Source organism: Neovison vison, chromosome 12 (genome assembly GCF_020171115.1).
Source record: "Neovison vison isolate M4711 chromosome 12, ASM_NN_V1, whole genome shotgun sequence".
NCBI classification, from domain to species: domain Eukaryota; kingdom Metazoa; phylum Chordata; class Mammalia; order Carnivora; family Mustelidae; genus Neogale; species Neogale vison.
The window spans coordinates 95,270,731-95,290,457 of record NC_058102.1 but is presented as its reverse complement, the minus strand read 5'-3'; the positions used below and the strand labels follow the sequence as shown (position 1 = coordinate 95,290,457).

Below are 19,727 nucleotides of genomic sequence, written 5' to 3'. Positions count from 1 at the left end.
GGCTTGTCTTCTTTGCAGGCTCCACCCTTTGCGGAGATTATAAATCCGTCCCTGGCCCGCTGTAACGGTGAGAGAGGGTGGGATCGTGCATCGCGGCGAGGCTGAGAGGAGAGCTTGCTGCCGGGGCGTTTCTGGAGGTTTTATTGATTGGAAGACGTATCTCTGGGGTCCCGCTCCTAGATCTTTGTTGAAGATTGGAAAAGAATTAAATTAAGGCCATGGGGACCCAGAAGGTAAGATTAATATAATTACCAGTTATCTTGTTTTCGGGGGTAAACTCAGAAAGGCCGGCTTTAACGGAGATGGCTGTTCTCTGTTTTATTAGGAGTCATGTAGCCATCTAGCCATCTTCAGGCCTTTTCATTTTTTTCTCCAGCCTGTGATGCTGTGGTTCTGTCTGTTCTCTTTGGATGCCACAGTGTCTAAAGGACTTAATCCCAGTCCCACTCACCTTCCTGTCCAGGGAGAGTCACCTGGAGAAGTTGTGTGTTTCTCAGGGGTTTTGTTGCTTTGGCTTGGTTTTAGCATAATCACATGATAGTAAGGATGTGGGGGTGAGATGGTTGAGTGTTCCAGGATGCTTGGCTGTGTTGATTACAAGTGTGGGTCTCCGTGAGGCAGCAGGAAGATTGCTCTGGAAGCGTTAAACTTGAAAGGACCTGGGATTCTTTTGAGGACTTGGGTCAAGTGTCCAGCCATCTGTTTTGTTATTCAGTCCATGGATACTAAGGAGGGAGAATTCTAGTTGTCCATATTGGTGTTGTGACTGTGAGTGCACAGCACATTAATGTGTTATTGTGTGTTATGTATGTAGTATATGTGCTGGGAGAAAAATCACTGTCGCCAAGGTGAGCTTACTTGAAAATAAGGGGAGATAAGAAAAGGGGTGGAAAAAAAGGGAGGAGGAGAAAAAAGTCCTCAAGAATAGTAAATGATGAAGCAAAGCAGAAAGGAAGAGGTCAGTATTGACGAGAAATGGATTAAGCAGAAAGAAGTGTGTGCGTGCGAGGGCGTCTTGGGTACTTAATGCCTGGCTGTCTGGGGTGCAAGGTCAACTTGGGGAACTGAAACTTCTGGCTGGCCACTCTGTCTAACATAAAGAGGAGGTGGTTAAGTAAGGAAGGATTTGGTGGGGGGAATGTCGCAGAAGATGTACTCAGCCATAAAAATCGAGTTGGAAATCTAAGATAAACACATGATTGAATTACTCCCAGCAAGGTGAGAGAGGACTCCCCTCTCCCCAGCCCTACTCAGGTTGGTTAGTTTGGGAGTGAGCTTGTGCTCTCCCCCTACTGGGTGGGGGTAGCAGTACTAAATGAAGTGAACAGGAAGAATTTCAAATGGGATCAGGATACCGCGGGTAGATTTTGTTAGATTCCATTATCCAGAGCGAAAAGAACAGCCCAGTGGCAAAGGTACCACCACCACTCCGGGCTTCAGTGGGATCTTGGGTCCAGAAGCAGACAGCACTGGATGTAGCTGTTTCCGAAGGAATCCCATTTCTAGGAATCCCAAGGCTTGCTCTCTTCCTGCAGTTCTAAGCTTGTTTTTATATGGAGCGGGTTTTTTTAATAGTTTGAAACCAGTTAACCCAGTTCCTCTTAACTTTCTTCCCAGTTTTTCTTGCCACTTTTCCCGAGTTTTTGTGGTTGTCTATATCTCCAGAGAAGTTCTCAAGTATAACCTGTGCTTTTGTGTTCCCCCATTCGTTACCTAACTTTCGTTAAGTTTTTGTTCTTTCCATACCACTCCTAGGCCAAGTGCTCCTAATAGATCTCCTGAATTACTAAGAGACAATCATCAGCAGAGAGCTTTAAGGACTGTTTCTTCCCTTTTTCCTCCCACCCCAGGTCACCGCGCCTCTGATCTTTGCCATCTCCATTGCTACTATAGGCTCTTTCCAGTTCGGCTACAACACTGGAGTCATCAATGCTCCTGAGATGGTGAGTGCCAAGCGACCAGAGTTAGACTTTGCAATAGGGAAATTATTCCTTTAAGTAGTAGGGTTTTGAGAATGAAGAATTTCAGACAAACTTGGTATTCAGCTTGGTGAAGGCTGAAGAGGCAAAATAATACTGGTGGGGAAGTATAACTGAATCCTTAGTCAAAGGAAAAAGCGCAGTTGCTCCCCACACCCTTGACTGTAATCCATTCCTCCTCTCACCCAGTCTTGATAAGCTTCCTTTATTTTCCCTCAGGGCTTTGTTACAAGGAGGGTGGGAGGGTTTTAGGGGAGGGCTGGGGTAGTCGCTGAACATGGAGCTGCTCCCTACTGGGATTTTCAGGACAAATCAAAATTGTTCTTTTCAGAGCTACCGTGAACAAAAGTCTCGATCTCGTCCATCCCCGCCCATTTACTTGATTCTCTACCAGTGATTGTAATGCTGGTTTTTTAGGGAGGGGGAAATCCCCAGTATTTGCTCCTTCTCATTCAGCCGTAACAACCTATCTGTCCAATCATTTTAATTGGCAGATCATAAAGGACTTCATCAATTACACCTTGGAGGAGAGGTTGAAAGACCCTCCCAATAAGGTGTTACTCACTTCCCTCTGGTCCTTGTCTGTGGCCATCTTTTCCGTTGGTGGTATGATTGGCTCCTTCTCCGTTGGACTCTTCATTAACCACTTTGGCAGGTACTGACCTGTCGCCCTCGGCCCGCAAGAACAACAACCAGCCTGGCATGGTGTTAATGCTTCGTCTCTTTATTTCGACAACTTTCTTAGCTTGTATGTGTCAGGGTGACCAATAAGGGGCCAAACAATGGGGAGAGCCAATGAGAGTCCTGTTATTATACTGATTAAATTTGAAACAGCCAATGACTATGTCCTCCTTCAGGTGGGCTTCACCAGAAAGTTCGGTGTTTACTTGCAGCGTATTTTGCTGGCAGTGAGCCAAGCGCCATCTTGTAATGACGGGGACTTTCCCGGCCGGAGGCGGTCCCCGACATCTCCCCCTTTTTTGTTTTATGGCGGAGATCGTGCCTGTCTTAGGTTGTCAGTAGCAGAAAACATCCTTACCCGTCATCAGACACAAGATATCGATGATCTCTGTCCTGTCTTAGGTTGGTATGTTTCTCTACTGATCTTACCCGTCTTTGACTACCGATCTAGCATGCTTAGCCACATCTGGGGAGATGTCCCAGCCTCTATTGACATAAGGGCTTGTACTATAGCTTGGCTCTGCTCTCGCTGCTGTGTTCTCCATTGGCGAACTTTTCCGAATAGAAGCAGAATGCCAGTGAGGAGGAGGACAAGAAGACCAATTGTGCCAGCCCATTGTTTGGTAAACTGGAACATATTGCTGAATGTTTGAAATAGCTCTGGGAGGGAAGCTGGGTGCACATGCATACTCATGTGAAATTTTGAAAATCGTCAGACCAAGCACCCTGCAAATACTGGGAGAGCTGTCGGGAGACATTCTGTAAGTTACTCATATTAGCATAGGCTATGGGAGTTACACAAATTGCCGGGAAGGGTGCTATACATCCCAGTCCCAATAGGGCCCCCAATATGTCCACTTGTTCTTGAACCAAATCCACTCTCTGGTTGACTATTAGGATTCCTGCATGCAGATGTGCATTGATCTGAGTCTGTGTTCGAAGGGCAGCCGCCGTTCCTGCTGCAAGGGTGTTCACAGCTTCCGCAGTGGGTCTAGTTGCAGCAAGCGAGACTGCTGCTGCCGTGGCAGCTGCTGTAGATATAGGCAATGCTCTCACAATGCCGGCTGTGATACCAAAGTCTCTCTTCTTTCTGGATAGCACCACCGGTAACTTGTCCTCTGGAATGAAAACTGAGATAGGAGTAGGGATACGCATAATCACAGCCAGCTTGAAGGCCGTGACATTCCAGCACTGGAAAAGATAGCAATTAAATAATATTATTGGGACAAGACACATTAACTGTTGTCTCAAAGGTACCAGAGTCATTTTGTTTATAAGAAAAGTTGAGGAATTTGCCACCATTTAACATGGACAGTGCTGAGAAAGCAGTACATGCTCCTAGCAAGTTACAGACCTGCCATGCATCAAAGGGAGAGGAGGGAATATGAGAAAAGAATTAGTCACTGGTAAAGGATATAGCCATGCTTTAACCACTGCTCACAGCTCTCTGGCTTGAGTCTGCTGCAGGAGGTGTAGCATCCCCAGCATTATCATCAGCATCTTCAGCATCATGACTGGTGTTTGGAGGCAAGGCTGCACGCACCAGACGCTCTGGGATCCAAATTGTAGCCTCTTTTTCCTGTGGAAAAACACATACAGACCCCCTACTCCATACTAACACTGGATCTGGTCCATTCCACTTTCCTGTGAGGATGTCCTTCCAAAGTACTAAAGGCTTAGGGGGAGCAGCAACAGCACTTGCATGTCTGTCTGCAGCTGATTTACCTGTTTTGTCCAACATTAAAAAATTCAAAATAAAGAGAATGGTGTTGAGCTTATCTTTAGGGGACCTGAAGGTGTCCCCTATTCCCCCTTTTTGTTTATAAAGCGCATTTTTTATTGTAAGACGCGCGCGCTCCACAACACTCTGTCCTTGTGGGTTATAGGGTATTCCATGTATCAGGTGAATGTCAAGTTGTTGTAGGAAGGCTTTGAAGGGTTGTGAGGTGTAGGCTGGACCATTATCTGTCTTTAACTGGCATGGCTTTTCCCATGCTGCGAAAGCCTGTAGGCAATGGGCAATAACATCTCTGGATTTTTCCCCTGTATGCACCGAGGCGAAAATTATTCCAGAGCAGGTACATGAACATATCTTACCTTTCCAAATTCTGAAACATGTGTGACATCCATTTGCCATATATGGCTAGGTAACAGACCCTTACGATTAACCCCCAAAGACGGTGTAGGTAGTAAAGTCACGCAGTTTCTGCAGGAGACTACTATGTCCCGTGCCTGTGCTTTTGTTATGTTAAATTTGAGGCGAAGAGTTAAAGCATTCACAGGGAACAGCTTATGATAATGTCTCGCCTGTTGCCCGGGTCCTCAATGGCAAAGACAAATTCTCTGGTTAAGGAGTCTGCTAACCGATTACCTTGTGTCAGGGGGCCTGGTAAGGTTGTATGAGCTGTTCAGTGGCCCCTAAGAAAAACCCAGCCCCGGCCCACCTATTCTTTGAGAGAAGTAATTAGTCAAGGGAATAGGTTCAGGAGTGCCCTGCAGCTGTTTCCCTAGGCCTCCCGTTCCAGGATAACCAGACTTAGTCACTAAGGCTTGAGCTTCCTCACTATAGAATAATTCTGTAGTCAACTTCAGGTTCATTTGGGCCAAAACATCCCGTCCCCACAATGAAATGGGAATTTTAAGGACATAATGGCTGCACAAGTCCATGGTGGCCTTCATCATCCTTCCATGGCAGTGTAGCTGCACTGCACATGGGGCTATGAGCAATCCCTAATCCTCGAAGTGTTTGATCAGCCTTTTGCACAGGCCAATCCTTAGGCCAATCAGCTTCATTGATGATACTGCGATCCGCTCCAGTGTCCAATAAGCCTATGAATTTCTTGCCTCTTATCCAAAGAGAGTAAAGGGGTCTATTTTCCATGCCTAGCATGACGCATGCTAGAGGAGCTCCAGATGAACCGAGCCCCTTTTGTTCCCGCGTAACCTCATGGCTTCCAAAAAGCTTGTGACAACTAGGCAATACCAGGATCTGAGCTATCTTATCACCTGGACTAATAGCTGTAATTCCACGTGGGGAAGATACCAGGATTTTCACTGTTCCTTTATAATCAGCATCTGTAACTCCGGGGTGAACAATGAGTCCTGATAACGCCGTGGAGCTCCGTCCTAGCAAGAGGCCCACGGTGTCCTCAGGTAATGGACCCTTAAAATCTGATTCGACTACCTGGGTCCCCATCTCTGGAGTCAATATGAGTCTGGTGGTGGCACGGATGTCCAATCCTGCACTCCCTGTTGTGGCTCGCCTTGGCTCGTCGGCGGATAATGCGAGCGAGCTACCTGTTGGAGCACCCCATACATTTGAGGGCCCTGGGGTGTGGGGCCCCCCTTCCCGTTTTTTGACCCTCTTGGAAGCAGAGAGTTTCCTCGTATATCCCTTATTGAGCGACATTCATTTGCCCAGTGGGCACCTCTGCGACATCTTGGGCAGATACCTGGTTTTTTAGGCTCCTGATAAGACACCTTTATCTCTGGGCACTCACGCTTAAGGTGTCCTGGCTCCTTGCAGTAATAACAAACTCCAGGAATACCCCTATGTTTGTATTGTTGAGCTCCCTGTAATCCTTGTAAACCTTGAGTGATAGCTGCAGCCATAACCTGCCCTTGAATAACACTGTCATTGATATCCCTGCAAACTTTAATATATGTACTCAAGTCTTTGCTTTTCCAAGGTCTGATGGCTTCTTTACACCACTTATTAGCTTGCTCATAAGCCAGCTGTTTTATCAATGGCATGGCTGCCTCTACCTCTCCAAATATTCGACCAGCTGTTTGCATCAGCCTCGCTACAAAATCAGCATATGCCTCATTTGGTCCTTGTATTACCTTAGACAGCTGACCCTGTAAATCCCCACTGCCTTGAACGGTTTTCCATGCTTTAGTGGCCGCCGCGGCTATTTGCAGATACACCACAGGGTTGTATTGTATTTGGGCCTGCTTTCCCATGTACGGTCCCATTCCCATTAACATTTCTAGGTCCCAATGAGGATTTCCAGCCGCTGCATTACGGCGGGCAGTGTCCTGTGAGTATTCTTGCCAGGCTGTTTTCCATACTAGATATTGCCCTCCTGACAAGGTTGCGCGGGCTAGATTACCCCAGTCTTCAGGGACTAAGTTCATTCCCGCTATGGTCTCCAACAAAGATACTGTAAAGGCTGCCTGAGGGCCATACTGCATGACTGCTTCCTTTAATTGCTTAACTAGTTTAAAATCAAGAGGCTGATGATACCGCTGGTTGTTTTGGTCCTCTAAAACCAGAAAGGCAGAGGCCAGGCCATAATCTCTCCAGCTCGAAACCCTGCCACTACCACATGTGGTGCAGCAGCTACAAGCTCCTTGGCACGCCATAGGATTATACGGCGGAGGGGCACTAGGCATTGCTGGAGTCGACAGTTTCAACTGTTCAAACTTGGAGTCCATTTTACGGTCTAACTTTTCCCTTGACATTTCTTCTTCCTCTTCACTAGAACTACCCCCCTCTGAGGCACAAGAAGAACACTCTTTAGATACTTCAGATCCCATTATGAACACAAAGACAACAGACGCAGACGTTAAAGACACTAACCAACACATTGACTTTTTACGCGCATATACTTCAGTCGACCTTTACTCCCCGCTTTACCGCGGAAGAAAATCCCGGCTCTATGGCCGCCCGCTTCTTATTGCGGTCTTGTACAAGATTGCCACCACTTTAATTGTGGTTCCTTCCCCGCTTACCTGCGGTTTTTCTCCTTGCAAGGTTTACTTACTCGTTAACTATTCCCGGGTCTCGGCACCATTTGTCACCCTCGGCCCGCACGAACGACAACCAGCCTGGCATGGTGTTAATGCTTCGTCTCTTTATTTCGACAACTTTCTTAGCTTGTATGTGTCAGGGTGACCAATAAGGGGCCAAACAATGGGGAGAGCCAATGAGAGTCCTGTTATTATACTGATTAAATTTGAAACAGCCAATGACTATGTCCTCCTTCAGGTGGGCTTCACCAGAAAGTTCGGTGTTTACTTGCAGCGTATTTTGCTGGCAGTGAGCCAAGCGCCATCTTGTAATGACGGGGACTTTCCCGGCCGGAGGCGGTCCCCGACACTGACCAGAAACTAGGTAAGGAAGGGGGCTCTTCCGGTTGTATTGAGAATTAGGATGGGGAGGTGATGATGCATTTGAATGCGAGCATCCCAGCTTCCCATGGAGGCAAATAAAGGATAGGCCAGCTGGCACTGAGTAGGACTGCTTGCAGCTCTGCTGCCCATCAAGAGATTAGCCTTTGCAATCCAGCTGAAGCTAATTCAGTACTCTCTAATAAAGTACACTGTGAATTTCCCAGAAACCTACTTGATTTAAAAGATCAGAAGTTGTTTGCTTTTCTTAGAAAATTTAGGATTTCGTGCAGGTGTTTTACAAAGCAGGACTGGGAGGAAACGTTTTATAATCCCTGGCCTGTAGCAAATGTGGATAATGGCCAAATAACTGACATTTTTCCCCCCAAAAGAAAATTGAATCTCCTCATTCTCTGCTGACTTAGTAAAATGTCTTAGCGGAATACTTTCAATAATGATTGGTGAAGAAACCATTTCATTTGCTAATTAGACATTCTGGAAACATGGAATTCAATGTCTAAAAAAACTTAAAGCAGTCCATTTTATTTGATAACACTTGGGGTTTGTTATGTTTGTATTTTTGAGGCCACCATGTGATTACTAAAGGCATTGAAATTTTAATGTGGCTCTCCCATAACTCAGTGATATTTTCCTATCATTATTAGCAAAAGAACCTAATAAAGGAAGTAGGGAAACTGGGAAAGGAATGCAGAGAAAGGTAAAAGTGAGGATGAGGGATAAAACTTTTCTCTTAACAGTAGGTTCTCTCCTTTGGCCGCACATTTAGGATCTCCCAGGGAGCTTTTAAAAGTACCAGTGTTTGAGAACTCCCGGGTAATTCCAGCAGGCCACCCAAGGGCAGAATCCCTGAAGTCTCTTCAAGCATCTGCAATAATTTTCAGCGTTAAGCTCTTACTTCTAACTTTCTCTAGTTGTTTCAGTGGTTTGGCCTCCCACACTTAACACAGATGCAGTAATTTATTATTTTATACTGGCTATCAGTACTTCCTGTAAATGGCCTCAACCATAGATAGCCGAGAACCAGAGAGCGGAAGCGGTCTGCTTTCTGTGCATGGACAAACTTGTCGAAAGTCTGTCTCTGTTAGTATGTTGGTGGCACCTAAGCAGCTAGAACAAAATCGAGTAAGAAGCATAATAAGAGCACACTGGTCCAGAAATTGCTCGAGTGTGTTTGTGGACCAGCTGCATCAGAATTGCCCAGGGCAGTGGTTCTCAGACCTTTGCGAGACTCAACACCTGGATGACTTCTGGGAACAAGGTTGCTGGGCTCAGTTCCAAAGTCAGACCTAAGGATTTAGTAAATTGAGGTGGGGTGGGACAGTGTCGCTCTCGACCCGCAAGAACGACACGTAGCCTGGTCTCTTGTTAATGTTGCTTTCTTTTTTTATTCTCATACCACACTTGCTTATATGCAGTAGGACACCCTATCAGAAGACATATTCTCAAGACATCCAATCACAGACCTGCTGCTAGGCTTCCCCTAGTTAGTCTATCCAGGGTCTGCTTTTCCTCCCCCACATGGGCTGCCACTGATATTGACTTGTTTACGTGGAGATCTGTTTTGGCACCTGGCCAGGCACCAACTTGCAATGGTGGGAACTTCCTTGGCAACAGGGGTTCCCCAACAGGACAGTTTTAATTTCTTGCAGATTCCTAGCTGATGCAGTTAGTTTGAGGGCAACTATGAGAACTACTGGCCTTTGTGCTTGCTAGAATCCTGGCTGCCACTGGGGATTAAAACAATCTGAAACAAACAAGTTCTCTAGGTGAGTTTTTTTCTGTGGACCGAGGTGTAAGAACCATTGATCTTACCTCAACTAGAATGTTGGATAACAGACTGGAGGAGGGTAGAGAAATAAGGAAAGAGAAGATCCTGCCGTGCCTATTTTGCTGACTTCTCTTGTCTTCGCTTAACCTTTCAGGCTCAATTCAATGCTGATTGTCAACCTCCTGGCGGTTGTCGGTTGCTGGCGGCTGCCTTATGGGGTTCTGCAAAATTGCTGAGTCGGTTGAAATGCTGATCCTGGGCCGGTTAGTTATTGGCCTCTTCTGTGGACTCTGCACAGGTTTTGTGCCCATGTACATTGGTGAGGTCTCTCCGACTGCCCTTCGGGGGGCTTTCGGTACTCTCAACCAGCTGGGCATCGTCATCGGAATCCTGGTGGCTCAGGTACTCCAGAACTCCTACTTAATACGTGTTAGTTTCTTGGCTCATAAAATGAATTAACATAGATAAAGCTCTCAGGAATCTCTGGCATATATAAGTTTCAGGTGTTCCTATTACCGTAACTCACAGAAAGCTAAAGAAGCAGGCAGCATAGAGAAAGAAGAAACAGAATGTATCTTTTCTTTTGGTAAGAGAACGGATGATTTTCTGAAATTTTTTTAAGTTTATCTTTTTTAAGATCCAGTTTTTGAGAGGGAGAGAGTGAGCATGAGCGCTCACAAGAGCGGGGGAGGAAGGCTAGAGGTGGAGGGAGAAGCACACTTAACCCACTCACATGCGGGACTCGATCCCATGACCCTGGGATCATGACCTGAACCAACTAGCAGATAACGTAACCGACGGAGCCACCCAGGTGCCCTGAATTTTTTTTATGATTGACTTGCGGGTTATATAAGGTTATGAGTCTTATAAAGTATCATCTTGATCTGGTTTCTAGATCTTTGGTCTGAAAGTCATCATGGGGACAGAAGAACTTTGGCCCCTGCTTTTGGGCTTCACCATCATTCCAGCTGTCCTGCAAAGTGCAGCCCTTCCGTTTTGCCCCGAGTCTCCTAGATTTCTGCTCATCAACAGAAGGGAAGAGGAGAGTGCTAAGGAGAGTGAGTGTCCTTCACACCTTTGCTGTAGGAATTTTGGGGTTGTGGTTTTATTTTAGGATGAGGGTATTGGATCTGTGTTTTGTCCGCTCCTTTTCCTTGCTCCTCTGGACCCAAGTGTAGACTTTCCTGATTGCTCTGGAGTCAGAAACTTTGCACCCCTTAAAGAGTGAAGTGAGAAGCAGGTTAGGGTTAGGGCACAGATGCTAATAGATGAGCCATTATCTGGGGCTCTTTCCAGTGTGACTTCTTCCCAGCTGAGTTACAGGGGAAATGAAGTCGAGATGGCACCTTATCTTTATCCGTTTGTCTGTCTGACCAGTCCTCCAGCGATTGTGGGGCACCCAGGACGTGAGTCAGGACATCCAGGAGATGAAAGATGAGAGCGCGAGGATGGCACAAGAGAAGCAGCCCACGGTGTTGGAGCTCTTCCGGTCGCGCAGCTACCAGCAGCCCATCATGATTTCCATCATGCTCCAGCTGTCCCAGCAGCTGTCTGGAATCAATGCTGTGAGTAGCTGCTCTGTCCCTGGCTGTCCCACACATGCTTCCACTTGCTGGAGGGGCCAAGCGAGGGTGGCTGCTCACCTCCTTACTACCTACAGAGTCCCCACGATTCTTGCATACAGCAGCCATTACAAAAATGTTGGTTATCCAGGTTTTGACTTGTTTTATTTTTTTCCTTTTTTTTTTTAAGTTTATTTACATAATCTCTACACCCACCCTGGGGCTAGAACTCAGGGCCCCGAGATCAAGAGTCATATGCCTTACGAGGGCACTAGTCAGGCGCCCCTGTTTTTATTTCTTTAAAATTTTATCTGCAGTACATGTTTTCCATGTGTGGAAATAAGAAAATAAATAATAAAACAAAAAATTCATCACCTTTAGTCTTGGAACTTGTCGTAAATACTCTTAATTCTCTTTCAAACTTTGTTAAAACATTTACCTACTTTTAATTAATCCTCTTTTCCGACCATTTATTCTTTATTTCTAAGTTGTCTTTTACTCTGATCAGTCCTATTTAATGTCATCAATGATAAGGCAGGCCATGCAACTAGAGCAGATGCAAGAATTTACGCTCTGTGGCTTTTCTCCAGGACTTTACAGTCTTAAAAAAAAATCACTCTAAAGCCCTGGGGAATAAGTAGGAAATAAATACAAGAGATCTGGGGGCACACTAGGAACTTAGAGCTGACCTTACTATTCTCTCTGAATATAGTGACTCAGTTCAAAGTGGGGAGCAAAATGGAAGCTAGTATTTGGCAGGTATCTTGAATTCTGCAGATAACTAACAACATTGTAGTTCTTGGGTTCTAATAGTGGTAAGAGGATACTCCCATACCTTCTATCTATCCATTCGCAGATAGTTTTTGGATATGAAGCACAGCCTTGTTCTGATTCTGCCCAGAGGGTTTCTCATCATGTCATTCTTGAATCAATACCATTAGATCATTCTGGAGCAAAGCATTTTGCAAAACACACTTACTTGATACTCAAAATAGCAAGTTGGTCCTTGGCCATTTCTCCCTCACATACAAGAAGATTACTTGTATTTGAAATAGCAGTGCTTTTCATGAAGGATTAGAGGCTGTTACATCAGAAACTGGGAGAAAAAGTAGTTTTTAAAAAAACCTCTGAGATGATTTGATGGATCCCAGTTTCAAATTTTGTCATTTTTAAAAATCACTGTGGCCAGGGCGCCTGGGTGGCTTGGGTTAAGCCTCTGACGTCGGCTCAGGTCATGATTTCAGGGTCCTGGAATGGAGCCCTGCTTCTGGCTCTCTTCTCATCGGGGATCCTACTTCCCCCTCTCTGCCTGCCTCTTTGCCTACTTATGATCTCTTCTCTCTGTCAAATAAATAAAATCTTAATAAAGATAAAAATCACTTTGGGGGTGCATGGCTGACTCACTCGATACAGTGTGTGACTCTTGATCTTGGGGCATTGGGTGTAGGGGATTACTTAAAAAATCTTTTTTTAAATAATGAATACTGTTTTTCTGAAAATAAATAAATTGGGAAAAAAAAATCTCTTTTTTTTTTAAGATTTTTATTTTGATTTTTTTTAATTTGACACAACACGAATAGGGAGTGTTCCCTCTTTTACTGTGTTTTTGTCAAATAAATAAATCTTTAAAAAAATAATTATACATAGTTTCTATCCAAGGTTGTAGGTGTTTGAAGAGTTCTTGAGAAGGTAAGTCCCAGTGTAAACACATATATTCATCACAAAGTCTGATGACAATACGGGTATAAGGGGCAAACACTCAAGATGAAAGTAAACTCCTGACCCAAACCTGAAGGACTGAACCTTAGCCGATCTAGATCTGTTCCCTTGTTCCCTGGAGGTCTGAGTTCAGTATTTGGACATGTCAAAATTTAACTATGGTAGCTGTAGCAACCTACATTTCAACAGGCTGACCAGCAAATAATAAACAGTATAAACTGTAGCTTACTTAATACTAAGTAAATGTTAAATTAAAATGATAGCTGGTGTCATTTCTTCAAACACTTGGAAAGGACCTACGGTTAGGGGTCAGCCGAGGTTCTGTTCCTATTTTCACGAGCAGGCTGAGGTTACTCCCAGTTGCTTCGCTGTCAGAATAGGATATCTGTGTGCCGGTCCCTGTTCAAGGGTTAGAGGAATTGTCCGTTGAAGAAGCTAAATTGAGGAACTTGGTGCTGGCTGGCTTTGTAAGAAGATCATGCTACTTTGGTCTCGGGGTCTTGAGTTCCAATGCCATGTTGGGTGTAGAGGTTATTTAAAAAAAAAAAAAAAGGGGGGGGGCCTTTAAAACAAACCAAAAAAGCTTAACCAAAAGTTGTTAAGGAGGAGACTTCAGTGAGCAGGAGGAGTAAACATTGAAGAAGAAAATGGAAACAAGTAGCTAGAATTGAGAACCAAGAAGAGAAGAGAGATAAGATATAGAAGACGATTTCTTTGTAGAAAAGACACTGAGTGAACCAAAAAGCCCAGAAAGGACTCCTTAACCTCCTGGGACTTGGAGTTTATTTTTCTGAGGGTTTTCTTAACTGCTGTGCACGGCTGTGGTTTCACAGTTGCATCTTTTGTTTTCTATCAGGTCTTCTATTATTCAACAGGAATCTTCAAGGACGCAGGTGTTAAGGAGCCCATCTATGCCACCATTGGCGCGGGTGTAGTTAATACCATCTTCACCGTCGTCTCTGTAAGTTGGTTGGTGTGAAAGTTTGGGGGTGGGGGGGAGGGGCGTTCTTACTCTACACGTTCAAAGCTGGGTTTCTTGTCCTGCCATCTCCCTCCTCCCTACCATCATTTAAACAATAAACCTGTATGTTACTTCGTTGTTCTCTGGGGAAGAAGAGCTGTTGAATGATGGGTATAAAAGTCTTTACTCACTTCAAGCAAATAAGAAGTAGGTGAGAAAGAGGGAGGTATTAAAGGGATTCTGTAGGATGCTTTAAGCTCAGAACTAAAACGGGAAGTGTGGGGTTGCCTGCATGGCTCAGTTGGTTAACTGACTGCCTTTGGCTCAGGTCATGATCCCGGAGTCCTGGGATTGAGTTCTGCATGGGGTGCATAACTCAGCAGGGAGCCTGCTTCTCCCTCTCTCCCTTTCCGGTCTCATGCTGTTTCTCTCCCTCTCTCTTTCTCAAATAAATAAATAAAACCTTAAGTAAATAAACAGAGGAGTATGACTATAACAAATATCCTGCTATTGGTAAGGCAGATTCAGGTAGTTGGTAACAGTGTTTTCCTGAAAGGGAAAGCAGAAATTTTACGTTCTGTTCTTCTCTTAGCTGTTTCTGGTGGAAAGGGCAGGGAGGAGGACTCTGCATATGATTGGCCTCGGAGGGATGGCAGTTTGTTCCATCTTGATGACCATCTCCTTGTTGTTGAAGGTGAGTACTCTTTGAGTGAAGGAGAGGGAGGGGATGGGAAGAGAAGGTCATAGATGACTCTGACAACGGGTGGGAAGGGGAGGTCGGAGATCCATAAAGTCACGTGTTTTACAAAAAGTGAATCATCAGAGATGGGTAGTGAAACTGTTAGGGTTCTGTATATACATTCCACATAACACAGGCTTGTAATTTAATTCTTCGTGTAATGTTGAGGTAATTTTTCCCATTTTACGGGTGATGAGATGATCTTAGTGCAGGATAACACGTGTGAGCACAAGGCTAGGATTCAGAAACCCAGCCTTTTGAGCCTTAAGTCAAATAACTCCATTGTACCCCAGGACAGAGGGAGCTTTTCATTATCAGTCAGTCCTCATCTCTGGGAGGCTAGATCCTATCCAGGCTGAGCTGTCTTTACTACTAACTTTCTTTGTTCCTTCCTCATTTAGGATGACTATAGCTGGATGAGCTTTGTTTGTATCGGGGCTATCTTGGTCTTTGTGGCCTTCTTTGAAATTGGCCCGGGCCCCATTCCCTGGTTTATCGTGGCTGAACTCTTTAGCCAAGGACCCCGCCCAGCTGCAATGGCAGTGGCTGGTTGTTCCAACTGGACCTCCAACTTTCTCGTTGGGCTACTTTTCCCTTCAGCTGCAGTAAGTAAATTACAAACAAACTCAACCAAGCCCATCTCGAAATCAGCTCACTAAAGCCAACATATTTAAAATCTGGCAACTGACGATGCAGAGGATTAGATACTGAATGTTTCATGTTTTGGTGTTTTGTTTTTTAAAATTTTATTTATTTTAAGATACTGTTTTTTTATTTGTCAGAGTAACAGGCAGAGGGAGGAGCAGGCTCCCTGTGGAACTCGATCCCAGGACCCGGGGATCATAACCTGAACTGAAGGCAGACGCTTAACCAACCAAGCCACCCAGGTGTCCCTAGATTTTATTTAGAGAGTGAGATTGTGGGAAGGAGAGGAGCAGAGGAAGAGGGAGAGAATCTCAAGCAGACACTGCACGCTAATAAGCTTTGTGCCTGACCTGGGGCTTGATTTCCTGACCCTGAGATCAGGACCTGAGCGAATAATAAAGAGTTGGGACACTCAACCAACTAAACCACCCAGGCGCCCCAGATGTGTGTTTTAAACCAGATTTTCTTCTCATTTTCAAGAGCATATAGAAAAAGAAGGAATGGTAGCAAAAAAAAAAAGGTTGAAGCAGGTGGGCAAAACTGGGAAACTGGGGACCTCTGTGTTTTAAAGTGAACTCTACCCTTCATCATGGGGCTCAAATTCAAGACATGGAGATCAAGAGTCACATGTTCTACTGACTGAGCCAGCCAGGTGCCCCCAAAGTGGACACTTTTATTTATTTTAATTTAAAAAATCTCTACACCCAGCTTGGGGCTCGAACTCCATATGATCCCAAGATCCAGTCGCGCACTCTACCACTGAGGCAGTCGGGTGTCCCAGTACTGGGAAATTTGAAAAGACCACTGGTCTGGGGTGATTACCGGAATAGTTCTGTCTAGGTACAGTGATCATGATCAGTCTCAAAGGATTCCAGAACAACACTTAAATATACAGTTTGACTTAGCTGGCATTAATGACTTTATGACCTTACGGACTCATTAATAATCATAGGATATTAATGAATGAGATCCTATTACAAAAATGACTTGGAGCTGATTCCTTAAATAAATGTACTTACAGTGGACATCTAGAGTGCATTTCCTGTATCTGTGAGTCTTTCAGAAACCAGATTTTATTTTTTTCTTCTCATTTTTTTTTTTTTTTTGAAACCCGGATTTTTAAAATAATCAGAAGTCCTAGGGCCCCTGGGTGGGGCTCAAGTCAGTTAAGCATCTGCCTTCAACTCAGGCCATGATCCCAGAGCTGGGATCTAACCCTGTATCAGGCTCCTTGGTCAGTGGGGAGCTGCCGCCTCTTCCTACCTGCTATTCTCCCCCTGCCTGTGCAGACGCTCTGTTTCTCTCTTTCCTCTTTCTGACAAATAAATAAAACCTTTTTTAAAAAATGTCCTGGAATACTCAGTAGGTATTTGGGAGCAGATAGGGGTCTTTAATGAATGGGAAAAGGAATGACACCGGCTTAGAGATACAGTAAGTGAGCAGTGGCATTTAAAGACACAAAGAAGACTCCGTGTTCTTGTTAAATGTGGAAGGCTTGTGCCTTGAAGCCTCCTAGAAATGGATGGGAGGGAGAGGTTTGGCAATGACCAGAATTCACACTGACACTCTTTTTTCGGTATCTTTTCACTAGTTCTATCTAGGAGCCTATGTTTTTATCCTCTTCACTGGCTTCCTCATTATCTTCTTGGTCTTCACCTTCTTCAAAGTCCCTGAAACCCATGGCAGGACTTTTGAGGAAATCACACGAGCCTTCGAAGGGCAGGCACGGGAGGCTAACAGAGCTGAGAAGGGCCCCATCGTGGAGATGGACAGCATCCAGCCCGTGAAGGAGACTGCCACCGTCTAAGCCATGCCTCCTTCCCGCCTCCCTCCCAACATGGAAAAGCCACCTCTCCCCCCCCAGATGGGGGAGAGACCGCATCAGGTTGTAACCCAGGACTGTTTCTGAATGCTGCTACTTGATTCCTTTCTCTTCCCACACACTCCATCAGCACTCAGAGGAACCCAGTGCTGGAGCTAGTATCTTCAGTGGCTTTTGAAACATTTCATTTCTTGGACATTCTCTTCTGTTGAGGAGAGACCAAGTGAACCTACCTTCATTTCAGGAGGAACTGGCCGCTTGCCATATGACAACATTGCCAGCTCTTCCTCCCTTGGGTTCTAATAGGGCCTCGTGAGGGCCAGTAGGGGAGTAAGAGTGAGGTGCAGTTTCCCTGACCCCAGACTTCCAGGAAGCAGATGTACATGAGTGTGGAGGGCAGAAAGGGATTAAATAAGAGCACCTTCCTTGCTTCCATACAGCTCTGCAGAGCAAATTAACTTGAGTTTATTTATTTAGTCTTCTGGTTTTATTGCATAAATATTTATTTTTTTAAGTGTAAAATAATTTTACCAAATAATGAAAACATAAGGAAATGGAGGATAGAGGGAGGCGCTTGAGGAGAGGTTATAGGGTAGAAGATGTGACGCTGGGGAGAGAGGTCGAGGTGCAATAAGGGCAGATTCAGGGAGAAGCATGACGTGTTCTCAGAGGGTACGTGATGGGGTGTGTGAAGTCTGCACGTTGCCTCTTAACCTTCAGGTGGAAACTGTATTATATAAAGTTTAATTTCTCAGAAAAGTCATGTGCCTGTATTAAGAAGCTAGTGGTTACCTTTCGAATTTCTTTGTTTAAAATTATATGTAGTATTACTTGAAACCTAGGGTTATTATTAAGATGGGCATTATAGCTAATGGTGGTGGGTGGGTTCTAACTTTGGTTGGAGTCCAGAGAAGGGAAGGTTATTTCTAGAAATCTTTCTCTCCTCACTGGACAAAACTACTTCCCCTTGTTGCAGACTCATGGGGGTGGGGGGTGTTTTAAGTATTCTAACACACGCCTGGTAGGAGAACCTTCCAAATGAAAAGCCCAAAATAGTGGATCTTGGTAGAAGTTCTGTATTTCTCCATTTTGTTCTTTAGGAGATTTTAGTTGTTGATTTTTAATTATATTTAAGCCATAGCTTTAAAAGAATTCAGAGGAGAATGTTCATAAACTAACTTGGAACTTGTAACCTCAGCTCTGGGAGAGGATTTTTCCTGAACGATTATTACCTAGTTGAAGTATACTGCTTGAGGGTCGTCGCATGCTTGTTCTGTTACCATATTTGCATAGTGTGACGGCAGGTGCCCTTAGGGGACCATACATTTGGGGTAGTATGAGTAAATATGCAGCGTAGCCCACACTTGAGAGAATATGAATGTATGTGCACTGTCACTTTGCTCTGGGTGGGAGTAGATGATGACTGGTAACTTGTGTCCTCTGTTCCTACAGCCCCCCTTTGAATAAAAGGTGTTCAAACTCATCTCCATATATATATATATATGTTATATATAAATAACACTGCCTTTGCTGGGTAGAATTTGTATCTACAGTTTTCTTCCAGACTTCCAAGTTCAGGCTCATCTGGCTAATTTTCCTTGTCGGGCAGCTGGGGGAGAACTCCTTAAATCTTGAGATGGAGGGTGGAGGAGGACTCTGCCTCCCTGTCTACCCAGACAGTGGCAGTAGGAAAGGAAAGTGTGAGATCACAACATAGGGCCTCTTGGAGGGGAGTGAGAGGAGAGAGGGAGCCTTTCTTTTAAGGGGGTAAGAAACAAAGTGAAGACTTCTAACTGTGGAGCATTTTAGAGTCAGACACGGTGGAGGGAGGGATGTACGCTTGCCACAGGTCATGGACACCTCTACAAATCATCTAGTTTCCCAGTATTTTTATAAATGGAGATTGGGCCCCATGACACCTTACTCTGTCTTCCCTCTTTCATATGTTGCTTGATCACCCTTCTCTCCTTGGTGCTTAAAATATTTCAGACCCTTTAGCCAAACCCTTGCCTTCAACAGTATTTTAGTCACCAGTTCTCACTGTTTGTTACCCCTGGTCACAGCCTATGGAAAAGAAACTCACAGAGCTTATATGGAATGGGGCTTCGTTGACCAGGTGACTTGAACCGCCCCTCTGCTTCTGAAGACTCAAAATTAACAGTGGGTTGGCAGTAACGCTGTGTGGAAGTTTTCTCATTTCTAGGTGACCGAATTGTGAATATTTCCAAATGGATTTTCTATTATTAATGTTACTGTGGTTCTTTGTTTTGAAATAAAAACTCTGAATGTACATATGACATCACAGGCTTTTTTTATTCTGCTTTGGTTTCAACAAAATCAGCTTTAGTTTACATTTCTTTTTTTCTTTTTTTTTTTTAAGATTTTATGTATTTGGGCACCTGGGTGGCTCAGTGGGTTAAGCCGCTGCCTTCGGCTCGGGTCATGATCTCGGGGTCCTGGGATCGAGTCCCGCATCGGGCTCTCTGCTCAGCGGGGAGCCTGCTTCCCCCTCTCTCTGCCTGCCTCTCTGCCTACTTTGATCTGTCAAATAACTAAATAAAATCTTAAAAAAGAAAAAGAAAATGCAGAGTTGTGGTCTACTGGATAGAGAAATTTGCTAGATTGCACAGGCCAGAGCTAGTGTAGCCTGAGAAGCAGGGGACAACTGCAGGTGAGCCACAGCTGATGGCCAGACATGTTGAGTGTACAGAGGGAGTC

At 44.8% G+C, this 19,727-nt stretch overlaps 1 pseudogene; it reads left to right on the top strand.

Moving 5' to 3' along the window:
• The first annotated feature begins 55 nt into the window (after positions 1-55).
• On the top strand, positions 56-19,306 carry LOC122892523 (annotated as a pseudogene).
• Positions 19,307-19,727: the final 421 nt, after the last annotated feature.